General features: G+C 48.7%; 1 protein-coding gene and 1 long non-coding RNA gene across 4 annotated transcripts in view; one reads left to right on the top strand and one right to left on the bottom strand.

Annotated features, from left to right (window-relative positions):
• Window positions 1-14,220, bottom strand: part of ARHGAP22 (Rho GTPase activating protein 22) — a 135,605-nt gene that overhangs the window by 63,902 nt on the left and 57,483 nt on the right. The window lies entirely within an intron of this gene.
• LOC112671970 (uncharacterized) lies at window positions 100-6,076 on the top strand. Its single transcript, XR_003143956.3, has 4 exons — window positions 100-595; window positions 1,971-2,108; window positions 5,142-5,221; window positions 5,986-6,076. It is a non-coding gene; the product is annotated as an uncharacterized LOC112671970 (long non-coding RNA).

Consider the following 14,220-nt stretch of genomic DNA (forward strand, 5'->3'; position numbering starts at 1 on the left):
CGGGCAGGAAGGCAGCGCGCCCGGGCCGCCCGCACCCTCGCCGAGGCTTTCTCCACCGGAAAGGTGAGGCAGGTGGCGCCGTCTCAGATGTCCCTTGGCGCCCGTTAAAGGTCTGAGGGTGTCAAGCTCCTTGCGCGCCCTGCGTTTCGCTTCCGTAAGGCGGAGGACCGGAGCGGCCCCAGTCGGCCTCCCCAAGGACCGGCCGAGTCGCCGGCACAGGTGTCCCCGCGACCCACACGCGACACCACAGCCCCCGGGTCACGCGCGCGGTCACCGGCGTTGGCGGGGACCTGGGCAGGGGCGCTCCTGGCGCAGTGATCCGGCGGGTAGAGGCTGCTCGTCTTCAAACAGATGCTGAGCCCCGCGTGGACGGTTCCCTTCTCGGCCCGACCCCACCCCCACGGGAGAGCGCGCTCACCCGCCGGAGAAAACCCGCCCGGGCCGCCCACCTCGGCTCTGCCTGCGAGCGCAAGAGACTGACACCAACCAAATGCTCGTGGGAAAGGGGATCGTCAACTACGTGGGCATTTTCATGACACGAAAATCCAAGCAGGGAGCCGGAGCTGTTTGAGATCCGTGGGTTCACAGCACCTGGGTAAACACACACACCTACACGGCATCACCGGCGTGCCCTGTGTGTGGCACTGCTCTAGGTGCTTGGGTCTAGAAAGACCTATGGGAGGGAAACAAGGAATGTAGACGGCGACTAAAAGACGATGTCACCTTAGCATGTGGATAGTGGTCTAATTTCTTAAAAGAAGGCACATTTACATATTGTGTGATTAAACACCAGGTTCTTTCTCAGCCCTCCAGTTCCTGGGATCTGTTCCTTCCCTGAAAGGGCTGCGGTGAGCCTCTGATGGCCTTGGCTTCCCTGGGATTATCTCCCTTGCACCCATCTTGGGGAAACAGAGGCGACCCAGGAGGGAGGCAGCTGCCAGGCCAGGCTGCCTGTGGCCAGAGCAGAAGAGTTCAGCAGGGTGAGGGCAAGACGGGAGGAAAGAATGGGTTAGAGCAGAGAAGAGTTTTCCCAGCAGTCACGTCTTAGTCAAAGGAGACATTTACAAAGGGGCAGATTTCTGCCCCCCTCTCCTTAATCTCCAGAAGGACTAGGATGAGGCTTTTTCAGGGAGAGAGAAGGGTTGTCCTGCACTAGATCTGGAAAGAAAGATGTTTTCATTTCATGACATGTAGGTGGGGGTTACAAAGAAGGAGTAAGTGAGAAAAAAACGGAGAAACCTGACTTCTGGTTGCTGCCAAGTCATTTTAAACAGCTTTAGCACCAGGCAAGATCACTTAGTCACAGCAGGCTTAATGAGGCCCCAGGAATTCCAAGCTGGAGCTCCCTGCATTCACGGAGAGCATGTGCGGGGAGTGAGCCCCCGGGTGATTGTCCAACGGCCAAGTCCTACATTTGGAAAGCAAGATTTAAAAGAAAACATCAGAGCGGCCATTGTGGGCTGCTTGTTTATCTTTCTAAGAGGAAGTAGCAAAGCAGGATCATTTCAAATGAGCCTATTATAGAGGGTCAGCATCCCCATTGAACAGTTCAAATATATTTTGGATACTCGACTTTTTTTTTAATTTTTATTTATTTATGATAGTCAGAGAGAGAGAGAGAGAGAAAGAGAGGCAGAGACACAGGCAGAGGGAGAAGCAGGCTCCATGCACCGGGAGCCCGACGTGGGATTCAATCCCGGGTCCCCAGGATCGTGCCCTGGGCCAAAGGCAGGCGCCAAACTGCTGTACCACCCAGGGATCCCAATACTCGACTTTTCAAAGTGACTTTAAATATCAACTCCCAGGACAGTTTAGGAGATAGAAAGCAAGGCAAGAACTTCTACCAGTATTGCCCTTGCTTTCAAACATTTTAATTCCTGATTATTCATTGTCTTTTTATGGTTTTCTAGTTATGTGTCTATTCCTTAAAAGGGAAGACAAAATGACATTCACTATATGCTTCCTACCAGGTGTCAGGCAATTCACAAGTGCTAATATCACAGTTACCATAGGACAATCCTATGAGGTAGATGACATTAGATTCAACTTACAGAGGAAGAAACAAGAGTTCAGGGAAATGAGGAAACTTGCCCAAGACCAATGAAGCGGTAAGTGATAGAACCAAGATGGATGAATGAATAGATGGGTAGGTGGGTGGGTGAGTGAGTGGGTGGATGGATGGATTGTTGGGTGAGTGGATGGATGGATGGGTAGGTGAGTGGGCAGATGGATGGGTGGGTGGGTGGATGAATGGATGGACAAGTGGGTGGGTGGATGGATAGATGGATGGCATTTCCTCATTTAGGCATAGAGTTATGGGATACAACTGGAAAAGCACATACTGAGCATGGGATTTGCCTGAAAAAAACAAACTCCTTCAATATAGCTCTGTCCCCTGAATTGATCATGACTCCAAATCATCCTGAATTGAGCCCAAACATCAAGATCACTCAGTAATACAAGGCTCTAGATGAGCTTAAGCCAACCCACTTCGGAAGAGTAGTCGGGATAATAGGGGGCTCTGAGATCTCTTTCTGAGCTGAGAGGCCAACATCCTGCACATGACAGGGAAGCAGAGCCAGAATCTGAAGCTGGGTTTCTTTCTTTCTTTCTTTCTTTCTTTCTTTCTTTCTTTCTTTCTTTCTTTCTTTCTTTCTTTCTTTCTTTCTTTCTCTTTCTTTCTTTTTTTAAGATTATTTATTTATTTATTCATGACACACCACACACACACAGAGAGAGAGAGAGAGAGAGAGAGAGAGAGAGAGAGAGGCAGAGACACAGGCAGAGGGAGAAGCAGGCTCCAGGCAGGGAGCCCAACGCCAGATTCGATCCCAGGTCTCCAGAATCATACCCTGGGCTGAAGGCGGCACTAAACCTCTAGCCACCCAGGCTGGTCTGAGGCTGGGTTTCCAGTGAGTGCAGTGGGCTCTGGGAGGAAGATTTGGTGCAGATTTGGAGGACAAAGTCCCTGTGAAGTTGGAACTACCCCCATCCACCCAGAGCTCCACCTTCTGCTGCTTATTTCTATTTCAAAGTGAGGATATGGGGTTGTCTAGGAAGGATGCTGCTATTGCTGCTGGGATCCTGGCTTTATGCAGCCTGAGCTCCTAGTTCCAGAAATGCCCTAGGCCATTAAGGGATTTGCTTAGGAAACTCAGGCGCTGGTCCTTATACCTCTCTGTAGGGTCGGGTTGCTCCTCCCTGACATACCCAAGACACTCTCATGGTACCATCTCAAGGTGTGAGCCCAGCCTTGGGCAGCCCAGGGTAGCAGTAGAAATGGGGTCATGGCACCCTAGTCACAGGAATAGCTTTGGGGGCTATGGTGATCATTCATTCATGCATCCATGTACCAAACTATGATTGAGCACAACTGAACACCTGAGAAAGTCCAAGGCCTGAGCTCTGTGGAGGCCAAGACGACATCCTGAGAGCTCTGCAGGAGACAGCGACTCAGTGCTGAAGAAAGTCAGGAAGGGCTCTACAGAGCAGAGGTTTTTGAGATGAGCACTGAGACATGAAGAGGAGACCAACTCCTCAAGGGATGGCATAAGAATGGTCCTCCAACAAGGCAGTGCTGTGATCATGTTGAGGAGCTAGATTCTAGGGCAGGACAGTGCAGCAGGCCATCTAGGGTAGGGGAAAATGAGGCAGCCTGTGGTCCTGACTCATCAGCCTGGCACTGGCCTGAAGTGGGGACCAGAAAGGGGCGACCGGGACAGGAAGAAGCTAAGAAGCAAAAGGCAGTCACATGAGAGCTACAAGGCCTGGACGCAGCAAGAAGAGGAGAGGGAGACCAGGTAGGATGTGTGACCCTGGTGACCACACCTCCCAGGTCTCCCACCTGTGTGCTCTTTCCCCTTGAATTGGGCTGCCCTTTGACCTGCGTTAACCAGCAGGTGACAGCAATGACTCTGGGCCAGCGCTGGGTGTAAATCCTAAGAAGTCTTGGCAGCTTCTGCTGCTGTGAGCAGGGGAACTGCCCTGAACCTGCCACGCTCTAAGCAGCCCAGCCTTAAAGTGCAGAGAGACCACAGGGAGGGCCAAGGCTAAGGCCAGCAGCCTCTTCTTTCAGCCTGGTGAGTGAGGTCACCCTGGAAGTGGATCCTCCAGCCCATATACGGAGAGCCCAGATGAGCTGAGCCTGCCGAGCCCTGCCCACACTGTAGAATAGTGATCAAATAAGATGTTCTAAGTCACTAACCTTCACGGTAGTTTGTTATGCAGTAACACAACTGAACATGGGGAGTAATACACAATACTTGAGAGCCAACACTGTCTGGCTATGCCTGCGTGCCGGGCTAAGAGCTTGACATTCCATTAGAATTCAGAGCCAACTTCCGTGTTAGGTATGGTCGTTATTTCCACTTTAAAGTGGAGGACCCTGAGGCACAGAGAGTTAAAGTAATTTGCATTAGGTCACACAGCTAATTAGTGTCTGAGATCTAACCGGCCTGTCTTGCTTTGGAGCCTGAGCTCTCCGGGAGATATTTTGGAGGGCAAAGGGACAACAGTTGGTGTTGAATTCACTGCCCCATGGGTCTAAGGTATATCTGTAGGTGAGACGGGTTAGAAAAGACAGCTCCTGTGAAGGGCTGGACCACATCTGGCTGGAAAACCATGGGATGCTCATTGCTCTCTTAGCTTTTCAGAGTCAGGGCTACTTCCTGGTGGCCCTGGCACCTGTAGAAGGGGCTTCTTGAAGACAAAGGCACTCTGTAGACAGTGTGTCACAAACCTCACTCACGCTGGCACTAGCATCTCATTTCACGTCCACAACAGCTCAGTGTCGGTGAGCACGCTCCTTTCACAGGAGAGGATATGGACACCCACTCAGGCTATGGGAGTTCTCAAGGTCACACAGCTGGAGGGTGGGAGAGCCCACACTGGAATCTGGGGCAGTCTGACAACCACACGTCACCTTCCTAAAAACCGGACCCTGCCTCCTGCCTCCAGGAGGTATAGGTCTCCATCTAGGCTGCCTCCCCCTCTCATTGTCTCCTCCCATCATAGTTCTGATCTGTGCTAGGATTTTGGCCAAAATCCAGGGTGCACACACCATGTATATACCACCAAGATGCAAAGACATTCTAGAACTGGAAAGACATTACAGTTGAGTACAACTTCTTCACTTTTCATAGGAAATCTGAGGTCCGGAGAGGCTAGATCCACCCCACATCAAGCATTTCTTGCGGGCCTGCTTTGTGCCATGCACTGAAAGGTAATTTAGTGACAAGTTAAGGCTATCTCCAGTCAGTTTCGGTTTTTGCTCTGAAACAGAGATCTGCAGAAAAGATAAGCAGAAGGGAAGCTGCTTACCCATATCTCAAAATGTGTTTTGTGCACTTTTCCACAGTGCACAGAAGCTAACTGATTTGGAATTAAATATCTGATTAAACATGGTAACTAGCACCCCTCTTCCCATATTATCCATTGTCAACAACATTGCCTTTGCTATTCACTTTACAGACTCATTGTTCTGGTTTCTTTTTTTAAAATAAAGTATGTGACTCTGGGGGAAATGGAAGTCTGTTAGAAGCAGGCCCACACTGCTTTGTGCTAGAAAAGGCTATTGATTCCATAAGGATGGGTCTGTTTTTCCTTTCTTTTAATGAGATTTAACTTCCATTTCTCTTTTTCCCTTTGGCTGCCAGGAAGCTCAGGGAAAGTTTAAAGTTTGGTGTTGGCAAGTATGAAGGCCCTAAAGTAGGTCCTCACAACCATGCCTTTGTGTCCTCGTTTTGCTTCTCTACTTGTTTTTTTTGTTTTTTGTTTTTTTTTAAAGCAAACTCTATCCCCAACATGGGGTTCAAACTCATGATCCTAAGATCAAGAGGTGCATGCTCTACTGACTGAGCCAGCCAAGCACCCCTGCTTTTCTACTTTTATTTGCATTCTCTTTGATCCTTAATTTTTTAATTCTTTTTCTTTTTGATCCTTAATTTTTTAAATAATTACTATTGTGTTATCTTCATTTTATTCTAGGTGTCTCATCAGAAGCCATCTCAAATCCTTTGTGGAATAACATGGGAGTATAAGTGAATAAGTGAATATAATATATTCTACTTTAAACCAAGACCAGTAAACTTTTTTTAAGAGGTAGTTCACAAACATATTTAAACCCTGTATGCCATATGGTCTCCATAGCAGCTACTCAACTCTGCCCTTATAGCATGAAATCAGCCATAGACCGCACAGAAATGAATGGGTGTGGCTGGGTTTCGATATAACTTTATTTGCAAAAGCAGGTGGTAAGCCAGAGTTGGCCTGTGTGTTTTTGTAGTTTGCAGCCCTCCATCTTAAAAGAATTTTAGAGCATTGAGAAATTGTTTCCTATTAAGTTGGGAAGTACTTGGCTTAGAAAAAAGTGAATTCCCGTCTCTAAGAGGTGGGAATTCTGTCCAAGACGGCTAGTTTCTACTTCTGGGTGACAGATTAGGGCAAAACAGCTGCACAAACTGGACAGTTGGCTTTTGAGAGGGGTGTGCAGTGCTGGGGAGCAGTCGGTCTCTGCCAGAGTGGGCTCTGAAGTCTGCTAGCAGGAGTCCATTCTCCTGCACATTTGCCATGCTCACTCCTCAAGGGAAAGGCTCACTGGGGGGCAGGGCCCCAGAGGTGCCAGCCTGCTTCCCCAGCTCTGGCCAGTGGGTCTTCAGCTGCTGTGAACGTTGTTCATGGAAGGAATGTGTCTGCGGCTCCAAATTCCCACAAAGACAAGGGGGATCGTTGGGGAGAGATTCCTGGGCCACATTTTTTCTTGCTGTTCATGTGGCCTGCAGCCATTGAAGTTGGCCAGACTGCCCAGAGAGGGATTTTACAAAGCCCATTGTCTTTTCCTGGAGTCTCACCCCCCACCCCTGCCCCCACCTGCTCTTTCTGCCTTTCTTTCTTTCCTTTACCACCCCCAGCAGAAATGTAGCATGGGAAAGGCGTGGCCACAGCCGTGGCCCAGAGGGCTTTTGTCCCCTGCCTGGGGGGCTGGACACCTTCAGCAGTACCTCCTCAGGTGAGACTGTGACATTAGGTCTCTCCACACAGTCGGGGCTGAAGATGGTCTCAGCTGCTTGACCAGGAGTTAGCAAGCGGTTGTGCTTCCATAAGAAGAGCAATGCATATTGAGCACCTGCTGTATACCAAGCACTGTTCTGAGCATCCTACATATATTAACTCAATCTCCAGAAGAATCCTATTATACACACACTTTACTGATGGGGAAACTGAAACACTGAGAGGCTAATGATTTACGTGGGGGTCTCACAGCTAGTAAATGGAAGAGACAGGCCGCATGACTCTCATCTGTCACTTCAAGTGTGTAGTGATCCCCTTAGCTTAGCATCTCATTTACAGATCCTTCCTGATGGTGCATCTCCACAGGTAGAGTAAACCTCCAGTAGGCAAAGTATTTGCATAGATGGGAACTTCATACCTTCTAGGCTCCCAGCATCCACATGTGCCACAGAATATGAAACCCGTCACCATGACGGCCCACCTGGTATCTGGTCCACCTAGCTAGAGGCATGGCACTGTCAACTAGGGGTTAACTCGCCCTTCTTGCTGCTGTCACCATTGCTGCTGTGGCTGCTGACAGTGCAGCAGAGGGACCTCAGTGGGTGAGCCTTTGAGAGTTTGCACTGTGCCAGGCCCTAGGTTTGGAGATTTACATGCAATGTACATTACTGACACAACCCTGAGAATGAATGCTGATAACCCCAAGTTGCAGATAAGAAAGCGAGTTCATTAATCAGGTAATTAATGCTCTCTACTGTAACAAACAACTGCAAAATATCAGTGGCTTAACCCTATAAATGCTCTTTCTTGCTGCGGTCAGCGTCTTGTGTAGAGCCACATGCAGGGGAGAAGGGGGGGGTGTCTCTGCTCCATGTGGTCACTTGGGGCCCCAGGCTCCTTCTAGGACCTTGATGTCCTCCTCTGGATCCTCTCCATCTGTTTGCCAGAGGACGGGAATAGGGGGCAGGGAGACCTCAGAATTTTAGGGGCTGAGAGCAGCCTATACAGGCACTCCCACCCACATTCAATTGTCCAGAGTTCAGTCATGTGACCTGTCTTACTGGATGGGGAGGCTGGGAAATAGTTTATTTGCATGGCCACAGGAAAAGGATACAGGTTTGGCTGAACCCCTGGGGTTCAGAAGGGTGAGGTGCCATGAGAGGCCATCAGGTGATCTGATGCCCAAGCTTGTATTTTGCCACCATACTGAACCAGTTGCCAAAGCTGTCTGAATTGAGTTCCAACTTCCAACATCTTGGAAGACCCTTGGTCCTTCAGTAGGGGCAATGAATGGGGCTTAAGGTCCTAAAGGGCTGTGAGGATTAACTGGGGTGCTAGGAAAAGAACTTGACACATATTCAGTGCCCAACACCCTTCCCTTTCTTAGTGGCTGGGTGCCCAGCTGGTGGGATTCTACCCCAGGAAGGACAGGGGATGCGGAGTCCTTTGGTAGGGGATGGAGTCCCTGTGCTTGCTGCTGCCACCTAGTTGTGGGAGGAGAAAACGCAGGACAACTTGGCCTCCCATTTCTCCTGGTGCATGTGTCCAGGCTGCTTCTGTCCTACCCTGATGCTCATCAGGCTGCTGAGTAGAAGCTGGCACTGGCCAGGCAACTAAGGGATAAATGCTGGGGTGGGTGGAGTCCCTATTCCCCAGGGTTTTGCATATCCAAGAGGGCCACTGAAGGGCCACTTTCAGCAAGTCCTCCACAGTGTTCCATCCAGGCCTCAGCAACCTGCTCATTTTAGAGGGCCCCCTGCCAGATAACGCAGGACCGCTGGGGTACAACTGTGGATATGTTCACCTGGTCACTCCCACGGGGTGCTGGGCTACCGCGGCATGGTGGATGTGGGGCAGTCCCCTCCTGAGCTGGCTGTGGTGGTAGCCACAAGATTGCATCTGTGTGGGCTGCTGGGCACCACGGAAATGCCCCCCCCCCCCAACCGTGGAGAGGGAGAGAGCTGCCAAGTCTCTCCAGAGACACACACGACCTCTGTCACATGCCCTTCTGCTTGGGGAGACTGTCCACCAGTTTCTACATACAGACCTTCTCTCTGTGATCACACACATGCACACGCACACACACACAGACACAATTTCTAGGGGACAAGTAGGCCTCAGATGGCCGAGTCAGAGGCAGTTCTAGCATCTGCTAACCCCCCAGGACCACTGTTGGTCACCTCCCTAGCTCAGTCCTGGGTGGGGCTCACTACCCTCAAGTCCTCTCCTTCCATGGCCTCAGAGCCCTTCTTGCAGCTAGGTCTTGGTCCAGCCACCCAACAGATTTCCTGAACTCCAAGACCAAGAAGCAGTTTTCAGACTATGGACTCAACCTATTAGGGGGTCATGGTCTCGATCAGTATTTTTTATTTTTTATTTTATAATAAATTTATTTTTTATTGGTGTTCAATTTGCCAACATACAGAATAACACCCAGTGCTCATCCTGTCAAGTGCCCCCCTCAGTGCCCGTCACCCATTCACCCCCACCCCCAACCCTCCTCCCCTTCCACACCCCTAGTTCGTTTCCCAGAGTTAGGAGTCTTCATGTTCTGTCTCCCTTTCTGATATTTCCCACACATTTCTTCTCCCTTCCGTTCTATTCCCTTTCACTATTATTTATATCCCCCAAATGAATGAGACCATACAATGTTTGTCCTTCTCCGATTGACTTACTTCACTCAGCATAATACCCTCCAGTTCCATCCACGTTGAAGCAAATGGTGGGTATTCGTCGTTTCTAATGGCTGAGTAATATTCCATTGTATATATAGACCACAGCTTCTTTATCCATTCATCTTTCGATGGACACCGAGGCTCCTTCCACAGTTTGGCTATAGTGGCCATTGCTGCTAGAAACATCGGGATGCAGGTGTCCCGGCATTTCATTGCATTCGATCAGTATTTTTTAAAATAAGATAGAATCACATAGAACTAAAAATGTCAGTGGACTCTGCATGCAGGGAAAATACTGTTCTGTGAGATCTTTCCTTCCATGTGTGCCTAGGCCCTGGAGAGTGGGATGTAATGTTCATTTCTTGTTATCAAAAAAGTGTGAAAACACTTTATTGGTGTAACCATCTCATTCCTTCCAGAAAACATGGGCTCTTTGTGCACATCAGTGCACAAATTTCTCCTCCCCCAACTCTCTCGACAAAATCCCCCATGTCTGCTGCATGCCAGAGAAGGGCCCAATCTTTGCCAGACCACTCAAAAAATAAAAAAATGGAAGCCACCAGCAGCAGCCACAAAAGTTCCTGTTACAAACCTATCCCAGGACGCTGGCTGCTTAACTTGTCAGGCATTTGCATATCCAAGAGTTCCACTTAGGTGACCCTTCACAGAGCAAAGATCAGCTTCTCTCAATTTAAAACAAAGAAAAGAAATCTCTGCTCTGCACATTCCTTTTGTGCAGGCTCTTGTGTGGTGGGCTGGCCTGAGGGCACTCAGACACGTCTGCTGGATTGTTCTTTCCTTCCCCAGCATTAGTCCTCTGACACATATTTGTGCGGTACCACTCTGTGCCAGACACAGGCAGTCAGACCAGAGCCTCCCGCTCTGCATGCCCTTTCTCAGCCTGTGTATTCGTGGTGAGGACGGGTGTCTCCCGTCTCCCCTCCCTCGTCAGGCCTCTTCCTCCCAGAGGAAGGAGCTGCTCACCTTCAGCAGGAGGCTGTGTGCTGGCCAGTCTCCACCTGCTCCAGCTCTGCCTGCGCACCCACCCCAACGCACCCCGCACCCCCCCCCCCCCAGAAGCCTGGCTCTCCAGGATGCTGGGATTCTCAACTATTCTTACACTGGGAGGGATGGAGGTTCTCACACATATTGAGCACCTGCTTTGTGCCAGGCACTGCCGCATCCCACCATCGCTGTCAAGGCCCATCCAGGCCATTATTATCACCATCCAAGGAGGCTCAGGCAGACATGATCACTTTCTAAGGCAGTGCTCACAGCTAGGCCAAGCTGGTTCTTTCCTAGGTCTCTCAGATTTCTATAGCTCTCTGTTCTTTCCACTTGATCACAGACATCATGTGGCAGTCCCTGGGTGGGGCTGTGGGCCTGGGGGCTGATGTGCTGTAGTGGGAGTCGCATGCTGCCTGTGCGCGAGAGCAGGGCGGAGAGGGGTGCTGGAAGATGGGCCACCCACCGGAGCAGGAAGGGAGGATGATGAGCCAGATCTTCTGAGTTTTGGCTCCTAAGAGTGTGGCTTGAATTCCCAAGGTCAGTGAAGCAGGTCCTGCTGAGAGGGCCTGATGCTCTGGCAGCTTCCCTTCCAACTCCACGACATTGGTTTCCTAGGGCTGCTGTAACAAACTGCCGCAGACTGGGTGGCTTAAAACAGAAATGTCCTTGGCATTCCTTGTCCTATGGCTGCATCAACTCAGTCTCTGCCTTCATCCCCAAGGACCTGCTGCCTCATGTCTATGAGGGGCCAGATCTCCCTCTTCATTTAAGGGTACCAGTCACTGTACTTACACCTCCACTGCTCAGGATCTCATCTTAACTAATTGCACAGGCAAAGACCCTACTTCCAAATAAAGTCATATTCTGAGATCTCTGATGGACGTGAAAGGGCTTGGGGACAACAGTGACCTCCCCCCTCTTTTCTGAGCCTTGGCTTCTCCAGCTTTGTTTCCTCACACTCAGTAAGTGTCAGGGCAAGCTGCGTCCTGACGACCCAGAAAAGTGTCACTGACCTTCAGAAGAACCTCCAAATCTGCAGTCTTTTAACTGATTGCAACCCCAGCTTTTAACATTCTGGTATTCCAGAATGGTATGCTTGTCTGCCTGCCTTCCTTCCTTCCTTCCTTCCTTCCTTCCTTCCTTCCTTCCTTCCTTCCTTTCTTTTTGAGAGAGGGAGGGAGAGACAGAGCACACACATGAGGGAGCAGGGGAAGGCCAGACAGAAAGGGAGAGAGAGAATCTCAAGCAGGCTCTATACTGAGCACAGAGCCCCATGTGGGGCTTGGTCTCACTACCCTGAGATCATGACCTGAGCTGAAATAAGTCAGACGCTTAACTGACTGAGCCACCCAGGTGCCCCCAGAATTATATGCTCTTAAAAAGTGCTGAACTATGGGCATTTTTGTGATATATATATATGTGAGATATATATATATATATATATATATATATATATATATATATATATGAATCATTTACACTCAGGATATACTACAGTAGAGGTTTGGATCCAGTAAAGGTAAACTTTTTTTTTATAAATATATTATTTATTTATTCATGAGAGACACAGAATGAGAGAGAGGCAGAGGGAGAAGCAGGCTCCATGCAGGGAGCCCAACGTGGGACTTGATCCCAGGTCTCCAAGATCATACCCTGGGCTCAAAGTGGCGCTAAACTGCTGAGCCATCGGGGCTGCTGAGGTAAACTTGTTTAGAAAGTAGTTTTCTCTTTAGCCATCATCCATAGAGGAGGAAGAAAACCAAGGTGACTCTATCCTAACATAAATCCTCGTTCTGGTCCGAAGACCTTCCAACCAGTGGCATTCAAACACATCATCCTGGGAACTGCTCCAGGCGCTCCATTGACCTGACCCACTGGGATCTCCACCTTCCTAGAACACTGGAGAAGATGAAGGCAATTCTTCGAAATAAAACCAGAGCTACTAATCAATTAAAAGATGTAGTCGCTGCTAAGAACAACAAAAAAGGGGATGAAAATAAAAATTTCTAAAGTATTGAATGAGAAATGAATTATTTGAAGATGAAGAACTCAAAGGAAAATATTTGGAGTTAGCTTGAAATTTCACTTAGAGCCCTCTCCTCACCAGTGCAGAGAGAAAAATTTTATGACAGTTAGAAAACACAAATGTGCACGAAAATAGGCTCACAAGTCAAGAGTAACATCAAATAGTATTTCATTTCAAGTGTTTGTTATTATTGAAATTTATTTTATGGGGTTTGATTTGCTACTTTTGACCATTTTATTAATTTAATCTGCTAATAAGTTTTATTAGAAGGATAATATCTTTAGCGCTTCTGTTTCATAGGTTTATGTTTTTATTTTATGCTTTTGGTATGTACACATTTTCCAGTGTATAAAATATTTAGCCTGACCGAACTTTAAACATTTATGGATTATGCACACCTTTTATGGAAAACATTGATCATTAACATAAGCACTAATTAATCAACATAATTCATGTTGAAATGCCAGCAATGCAGGGAATAAATGCCTGTATACCTGTGTGCCATTTTGCTCTGGCAGTGGCAATGACTGTCTTACGAATTAGCCATGGCTGACTATGTGCCAGGTGTGGGGCTTCATGCTCTGCATGGAACCGCTTCTATTGAAGCCATTCCGCAGATGAAGAGCCAGAAGTGTGAGGGGTTATGTGACTCACTCAGGACCCCAGACTTGGGAAGAGGCTGAGACAGAACTGAATCTCAGACTGTGTGACTGAGCACCTCACCCTTAACCACAAGCCCACGTGATGAATGCCTGGATGCGTTCAACAATTCAACCCACACCCAACTATCATTTTCTAGCCGTCTTTGATTTGAGCTTATGATTAGTGATTCCAGGGTTCACAGACTCAAACTTTTATAGAGAGATGGGGCATGTTTGATGAATGGAGGAGGCATGTGGGGATTCTAGCCCAACGGAGAGCCCTCAAGCTGTGTCTCAGAGGGACCTGTTATTGAGTCTCTGTCATTGTTTATATGGAAGAAGCAGACCCATGTTTACTCTAAGAAATCTAAATTTTCCAGGGACGCCTCGGTGGCTCAGTGGTTGAGCATCTGCCTTTGGCTCAGGTCGTGATCCCAGGGTCCTGGGATCCAGTCCCGCATCAGGCTCCCCGTAGGGAGCCTGCTTCTCCCTCTACCTGTGTCTCTGCCTCTCTCTCTGTGTCTCTCATGAATAAATAAAATCTTAAAAAAAAAAAAGGAAATCTATATTTTCCATAAGTAAACTTTTTGCTTTAAAAAATATTTTACGAGCCAAACAAAATGTGGGCCAGAATCTGCTCATGGTTAATTAGCCCTGGTTTGCCCCTCCGTTTGCACCCCGTGAGCTAGACTCAATTTCTTGTCATTATTTCCCTCTCTCTACCACCACTTTCAGCTCTCTTCTTGATTTTGAATTAGTGCTCCTTCACTGATTGACTTTATCAAGAGCCAGGCACCAGGCTCTGAGTGCACCAGTGCAATCCTTGCCCGCAGGAGCTCACAGTCCGTGCTTGGGTAGCACA

This window comes from Canis lupus, chromosome 28 (assembly GCF_003254725.2).
Source record: "Canis lupus dingo isolate Sandy chromosome 28, ASM325472v2, whole genome shotgun sequence".
NCBI lineage: Eukaryota > Metazoa > Chordata > Mammalia > Carnivora > Canidae > Canis > Canis lupus.